The 7,798-nt window shown below is 33.7% G+C and overlaps 1 protein-coding gene and 1 long non-coding RNA gene across 2 annotated transcripts in view; one reads left to right on the top strand and one right to left on the bottom strand.

Moving 5' to 3' along the window:
• Nucleotides 1-7,798, top strand: part of LOC108753755 (tyrosine-protein kinase transmembrane receptor Ror) — a 272,244-nt gene that overhangs the window by 75,827 nt on the left and 188,619 nt on the right. The window lies entirely within an intron of this gene.
• LOC108753757 overlaps nucleotides 1-7,798 on the bottom strand; it is a 12,639-nt gene continuing 4,841 nt past the window's right edge. The window contains exons 2-4 of the long non-coding RNA XR_001939662.1: nucleotides 5,469-5,561; nucleotides 814-962; nucleotides 1-183 (exon numbers count right to left, since the gene is read on the bottom strand). This is a non-coding gene — a long non-coding RNA (uncharacterized LOC108753757). The remainder of the gene's footprint in view (nucleotides 184-813; nucleotides 963-5,468; nucleotides 5,562-7,798) is intronic.

The raw sequence follows: 7,798 nt of genomic DNA, 5'->3' as shown, positions 1-7,798 counted from the left end.
TGACGTTGACGTTGAAAAATGACGTTGACGAATTAGTTGCCGAGCTGTACCGTTAGATCGAAATATGTAATTTCGATGATTAGTTGACTTCGTAAATTTCATAGCGTTTTTTTTATGAATTCTGTATATTCTCTCACTTGGTTGTTGACGTTTCCGATTACTTTTGTTCCTATTATCGATGATCTGAAAAGAAATATATATATATATATATTAGAAATATCACACATATAACAGTCATATAATTACAAAATAATATAGTCATATAAAAAAATTACTTTTATAATTACAGTCTTGTAATTAATATTATATTTTGAAATACTAAAGGGAATACTGAACATTTTAGGGAATGGTGAAGAAAAAATCTCATTGCTTAGAATTAGATTAGATTTGTTCAATGAAAATGTATTTAGAATAGTTATATCTCATTGTTTTCAAATAGCTTATAATTTGGTTTTTATCAATCTGCTTTACTGGCTACAAAAATAGAATATTGCTTTTATGTAAAATTAATGAAAATCCATTTTATCCAAACATAGAAATGGATTGATATTATTGTGAAAGAACTAGTGTGAATAAAGGTTTTATTTGCTGAGATTTTGGTCGCGAAAGAAATCATGAAGGATACTTGAGTGAAGGAAGTTTTGCAGGATATTGTACGTGATTTAAAACCTTCTCGACAGCTTCGCTTAGAGGATTGCTTCTTGTATCGTAGAACGCGGAGTATTCGATACGCGTGTTCGAGTAAATGCGCGGAATGGCAAAACATTCCGCTCTTATGTGTAGGAAGGAGCGAGTATCAGCTTTGAAAGATACTTTTTTTCGCGATGTTGCTCTCTTAGTGTTTCCCCTGTTTCTCTCTCACTCTTGCTCGCTCTTCTTACGACATTCAAAGTCTAAAGAATGGCATCAAAGAGGATGATGTAGTAAAGCAAGTGTATCCTCGATCCTGTTGTTGCCTTCTTCTGAAAAGAGAAAACAAGAAGGAGAGAAAAGTATGAACAAGTAGAAGTTCACCATATTTTAAGGAAAATGGACTTGTATATGTAAAAAGTTTTACTGTTGAAATTAAGAATAAAATTAAACAATTTCATAAAAAGAAGAATTAAAATTAAAATTAATAAATTAAAATCTATAACAATATGGTTGAAATATAAAATGTATATTTTATAGCGAGAGATGTAAAAGTACCATTCTATATCTATTTAGTTAAAGTTTTAATATTTAAAGTTGTGTAAAAATGAAAATAGAAATTCCAGATTCAATCCCAAAGTTAATCCTATATATTTTCTTTTGAAATTATTCATATTTTTTATTCTTAAAGCTGTATATAATAGAAATTATAATTGTGCTTTACGCAGAATTACTGTATCAGATAAATTTCGAAAGATTTGCAAATTATTAAAAAATTATGAAAAACTCAAGAGAAAATATGTGGGACTTTAGGAATCTAGTACTTTGAAAGCTCAAATAAGAGTCCATTCCACTTTTACGCGGAGCGTGACGTCTCATTTGATATAGAGCAAGAGCATACAATAGACAAAGTGTCGGACAACTGTTGTGTTATTTATGAAAGTCTTGGCAATGTATGTAATGGCATATGATACAATTTTAATTGTATTTTTCCATAAATGACACAAGAGTTGTCCAATGCTTTGTCTATTATGTGCTCTTGCTCTTAAGAATATCCTAAAATAAAGTTCAGACACCGACGAAATCACCGTTTTATCAATTTACGTACATATGATTTACGAAACATTGATATATTACTACATATTACTACGTCAATATTGCATGCATACATACACACGAAATTTTCTTTCATACTAAAGTTTTTAGACTCATTTTAGCACAGTATTGTTCTTTTTTGTGATCCCTACACGGAGTCAAAATTGTTTTATACGTACAAAGTATAAAACTTTTATGTAAAGCAAACGTTGTTAAGAGCCAGAAGTTAATAAAAAAATTGTAATTTTCTAAGTTTTTTTCTTTTTCATATCAAATCGTTTGGCTCCATATGTTCGTTATTGCATATTTATATTTGGATTCTGAAAAGAATTTATAATTCTGTGTTATCAACAAAAAGATTTCCTGCTGAAGATATATTGCTTTTGATTAGTAACGATTTTAGGATTTTCTTGATAAATTTTTAAAAATTTTTCTCAATTAAATCAAATTGGAAAAGACATTCGCCTTGAATAGTCAGAAGATTTCTGGTTTGAATCTTGGCTGAGATAATATTTCTTCAGTAAGTTTTTTTATAGTGTTTTTAGATACTAATATATAGCAAATCGATTAGTTTGTGATATTATTTTACCTTCAGTTTCGTGATTGTATTTCAAGTCCGACAGTAATTGTGTTCGCAGATTTTTTTATAACTAAAAGATTTAAAATTTACATAGAAATATTAGGTAACAATATCTAGCCTCGTATTTTCTTTCTTTGATCCTTTTTTCATTTAGTTAGCTTTTTTTCTCTCTATTGCTGTATAAATAACGATCTGCTCGTGTTTGCATTAGAAACTTGTAATTATCTCTGGGCTACCTCACGCGATAATTAGAAAAAGAGCGAAAACTTTACGCTTCGTCATACGTCTGCGGACTTTCTTAACGAAGTTGATCCTTTAATTAACATCGAAAGAAAATGATAAAAAGATAAAATGACAAAGACGAAACTTTTCTCTCGTTCATGATATCATATTGAAAATGTAAAATTATGCGAAAGCGTATAAATAAACGAAGATCGCGAAGATCAGAGTAGTAAAAACAGAGTTTTTGAGAGATAAGGCGCTATTGATGTGTGCTTAGAGCACATATTCGATTTGAACACATTCCAAATAGCAGATGAGCATGATTCATGGCTCATGTCTAATACGAAAATTAACGTTGTATTCGTCGACGGAAATTACTTGCGAAATGAATTACATACCAAGGACTCTATATAAAGAAAATTTATTTCTGTAGTTTTTATTTAAAATTCCTCGAAAATGATTGAGATTCTCATCATATTTGTACTTTTATAACAATTTGAAATATCGATAATTTAATTTTAATATAAATTATTTTAAGATGTCTTAATATCAAATATTTCAATGAATTAAAGAGAAGATTTAAAAAATTTTATATGCTACTATAATTATCCATTCCTATTGATAAATTATTATTGCTATTCATTTGATAGAATTGAATTGATTTTGTCTAATTTAGTCAGACTAAATTTATTCAGAGTTTAATTAATTTCATTGTCCATCATAGATCAGTTCTGCTTAATTAAACTTATTTTATTTATCACTAATTTTACTTGTACGGGTGATTAATGAATTTCTCGGGGGCACAGCGTCAGATGATACAGCTATTTATAAACAAATGCGTCGCGTGCAAATCACCGACATAGCTTTTGCAAAATAAAATGCTTATGTGTGAAACGTTCTGTTGACGTATGTTGTTTGCGGGTTCACAATTTAACAAGATAGGACGCGAGAGGTCTTTGATACGAAACACGCACCGACGATGTAGGAGAGCCCAAAAGTTACGCCGGCGCAACAATTACGCTCTTTTAAGCATGACGACGAGACAGAAGGGCGGGGGCGATGTATCTCCTTTGTGAACATGAACTTTAACAGTACGAAAGTTTTCATGCTGCCGGGCAAAAACTTAGGGCTCGTTAAGAGGCGCGCATTTGCATGACATTTATCACAACCTCCTGTGCGAGGACCTTTAAGATACGTGCCAGCGCGACCGGATAAAGCCGGAAGGATTAATGAGGACGTCTTTCTCCCATCCTCCCATCTCTGTTGCCACACTCGCACTTCGCACGGTGTTAAGACGAAATATATATTCGTCTTAAGTACTTTAATGTCATCTCTTCGGCAATGCTATCCTCTTAATGTTTTTGCAGAAGAACAGATGTCAAATATACGTCAACTATATCTTAATTGTGCAACTATCTTTTAAGCTATTGCTTGAAAATAGGATTTGAATGTTGAAGGTTAATGAAAAAAGCTGCGGCAATTCATAATATTTTAATAAAATATTTCTGATATTTCATTACCTGATATTTATCTTTGTGCGTGCGCGCGCGCGCGTGTGTGTGTGTATGTATTGGTAGTATTATATATTGTAAATATATGAAATATTAGTGAAAACAGAGATAAAAACTAAATGTAATATTCATATTATTATTTTATTGTTCAAACAATTTCTCTATTCGCGATCAGAATAGGTCTTGATCTCACTCATGAAGTGCTTTTTTCAGAAGTGCTATATTTTACCTATTGGCCACCTGGTGGCCGTGTAATTTTAACGATTTCCGGTCGACGGATACGCGTTTAGCTGCTACGTATTACGCGCATATCAATATACCGATATAATCCTCGATGTAAACCAGACGTGCATCTCGACATGCAATCTGATGGTTATATCAAATAATCACAACCGCGATTTTCAATATATAAGCTAGATAGTTAAATTACAATTTTAACATGCAGAATATACATTGAAAAAAAAAGAATCTCGTGGCTTTTAAATGTTGAGTAAAACAAATTCATGTAAATATTTGGTTAATATAAATAAAATAATTTTATTTTTTTAAAATTAATAAGTACTACCAAATATAATAACATGACCAACTATTTGGTAATAATTACTAAATATTTATATATAGAAAGATAACATTATTTTATATTAACAGAACATTTGGTTGAAATTTATTTCATTCAACATTTGGTAGCTATTACCAGGCACTTCTTTTTAATGTAGCTATACGCTGCTGTACTGTAATTTAATTTTATATAAATTGATCTTGATAAATTTCAGATAAATTAATCTTGACTATGATATGTTATGTTACATGTATCTTGTGATTCTATTATAAATATGTTAAGTATCGAAAAATATTTTCTTTTTACATAAAATATAAAAAAATTTTCTTTTTACTGTTTATTTATTTCTTTAAATGCAAAGGTTTCTAAATTAAGGAAATTAATTAAAATACAAATAAATTCGTCATATATTTTGAAAATTTGTTGTGCATTACCTAACACAGAATTTTGACTCTTTGTATCGTGTATAACTCACGCCATGGTGATGTTGCGTGCAAAGCCGGTCCGGCCTTCTTTCGCAAGTGAATCTGTGTGGCGTGAAACGTAAACGATGTAGCGACTGTGACGCCTCGTGCGAAAATCAAATTTGCACCGTGAAGTGCGAGATCGGGATGTTATCGGCCAGCCGGCGTGTGCACAATTTTAACAATTTCCGGGCGGGTTACTTTCGGCGTAACACGACGTTTCGCTCGAAGGTCGACGCGAGTCAGACCTCTCGCAATTCAAAACCTCGATTCGAATGATTGGCCGCGTTGGAATGGAATCGATGACGGGGCGTGTTATTATTAAGCGAAGCGATGACGGATTGCTGTTCGCGGAATGATTTGTGCTGTCGACGTCTTTTCATATTAAAGGGACTCTCCTCACTTACGTTTACTTATCGTCGTACTGTTTGAAATGGAGCTAAAACCTCCGTTTTGTTTGTCCTCCGTAATGGGCGTACGTAAGCGTGCACTGCTATTTCCTAGAAGAAAATTAAGATATTAGAAATTGTCGATATGATGAATTTGTTTATAAATCTTTTAATGTTCGAAACAAATATTTGTTTGATATTTATTAAAATTGGAAACAGTTAACGAAATAGCTATTACAATATTAATGAAGAATTTACATACAACGTAACTAATTCGGTATTTAATTATGAAAATTTAAATTACTGTCTTTGTGAATATCAAAATTATTCAAATTAACTCCACATTTTCAAAAGATTTGAAATTAATATCTTATTTGTTATTTAATCACAATTTTAGCTAAAATGTAATTCAAAGATTAATTAGTAGCAAAAGTAGTGTTATTACATTTGTAACACTGATAAAGATATACGATTAATTGATGAAACTTATACTCGTATTAAACATTATTCTAACTCTAACAAGTTTAGCTTAAACAAAGATCCAGTCTGTGTCGGTTAAAGAGCGTACCGTTCAAGGAGATAGCGATTAATCCGGGAACACTCTGTAGAACATGTCAATGGTGTTCATGACATACAGTCGAGGCAACGACGGGCCCATGGATTACATGTGCGACACGTGTCGCCGACGCATTTACCGGCGTGACGTTAACACGTGCATCGTCGCGGCTTCTCGTTGCGGCGCGTCTCGCAATGCGTAAGTGCCGCGCGGAAATGCGTGTACACTGTGGTTTCGAATGCACGTTGCGAATGATTTACACGCGTTCGCGAGTAGCATGCACCGGATGCAAGTTGCTCGCACAGATGCGACATGAAGATTTAATTTTCCGATCGCTAACCGGATCGTTCCCCGGCGTTCGTTTCGACAATTTTAATTATTATTCGTCAAGTTCCGTGGATATTTTTTTTCTTTTCACTACAAAATTCTGCTCGAGGACGAACATCCGAGACCCCGATATATCCGTCATCGATGAAAAACATGTCGGACGTAACGAAGAGGATGGTCCCGACGTGGGTGCCGCGCGCCATTCTCGGGCTTTTCATTCAAAACGAGTCGTGTCCAATTAAGCGAGATGCCTCGTGTACGCTACATTTATTCATAATGCGACATGTTTCATCGATATTTCGCTTCTGGCTAAAAATGGGAATGTATCAAGTTTTAGATGAGAACCCATGTTTGCTTCCAATAACATATCTTGTCTTTACATTCAGGAAAAATATATATATATATAAAACTATAATAAAAATATAATTATTTAAAATCTACGTAATGAACAAAATTTACGTAATAAACAACATAAAGGAAAAAGATGATAAAGCATAAAATGTGCAACAAAATATTTAAATTAGCAATTATTAAAAAAAAATGTTTTTACTGTTTTCTTACACAATTACGAAAAAATTTATTTCAAAATTGTCTTCTGAAAACTAATTGTGATTCGTTTATGACTCTCATATTATTTAGGACTTAACTTTTTTTCTAAGTAAATATTTTTTCAGCTAGCCTTTATAATGGAATTAATGGATGATTCTGCAACAAGTTACCCATACATAAATTATGCAGATGTCTTATTTTTCACCGCAGAATATTATAACGAATGAATATAAAACGCGCGCAATAAAAGAAGTCGCGTGGGACATGGTCAGGTTACCCTCTTTGGGCAGGAATGTCTAATAATAGTAATAAAATGAAGCGGGGATGTACTTAGATGCCTCGCGAGAAATGCTAACGAGATGGTCTCCATTTGCAATTCCCGTATACTTTGGGAAACGTTGGGAATACAATACAAGCCAAGTTCCGCCGCGCGCGCAGAAGTCACTCTGCCGAGGCAATCCGGATTCGCAACGAGGCCACGGAGGCGGCTAATTGAATTCAATCGAAAATGCTTGCCTAATTGCAGCGTCAAGCTTTCGTAAGCCTCGTCTTCGGAAGTTCGCTGTTCCTTCCTCTCTCGTGACCCACCCTTCCTTTCTCGCGTTCGGCCTCCCTCGATTTGCCTTCCATCTTGGAAGTGGGACTAAACTTTCAAGTTTATAGAACTGAATCTTAAGCGGCCGACCCTCCAATTTAAACTTGGGTTGCGATGCTATCGTTTTGCCCTTGAAAGCGGGTTACCTCCGCTGGCGCGAGGACACAGCCGTGGATCCCTCTTAGATCGTACGTCTTCGCGGCGGCTCATGAATCATTTCGATGTGACGACCGCGTACGACATGCTCTCTCCGACGTACACTGAAGTCCTTTCACGTATTTACGGTAGTATTCACAGATTTGACGTCATTCAGGACTCGTT

This window comes from Trachymyrmex septentrionalis, unplaced genomic scaffold, assembly GCF_001594115.1.
Source record: "Trachymyrmex septentrionalis isolate Tsep2-gDNA-1 unplaced genomic scaffold, Tsep1.0 scaffold71, whole genome shotgun sequence".
In the NCBI taxonomy this organism is placed as follows: domain Eukaryota; kingdom Metazoa; phylum Arthropoda; class Insecta; order Hymenoptera; family Formicidae; genus Trachymyrmex; species Trachymyrmex septentrionalis.
This window is presented reverse-complemented; position numbering and strand designations above follow the sequence as displayed.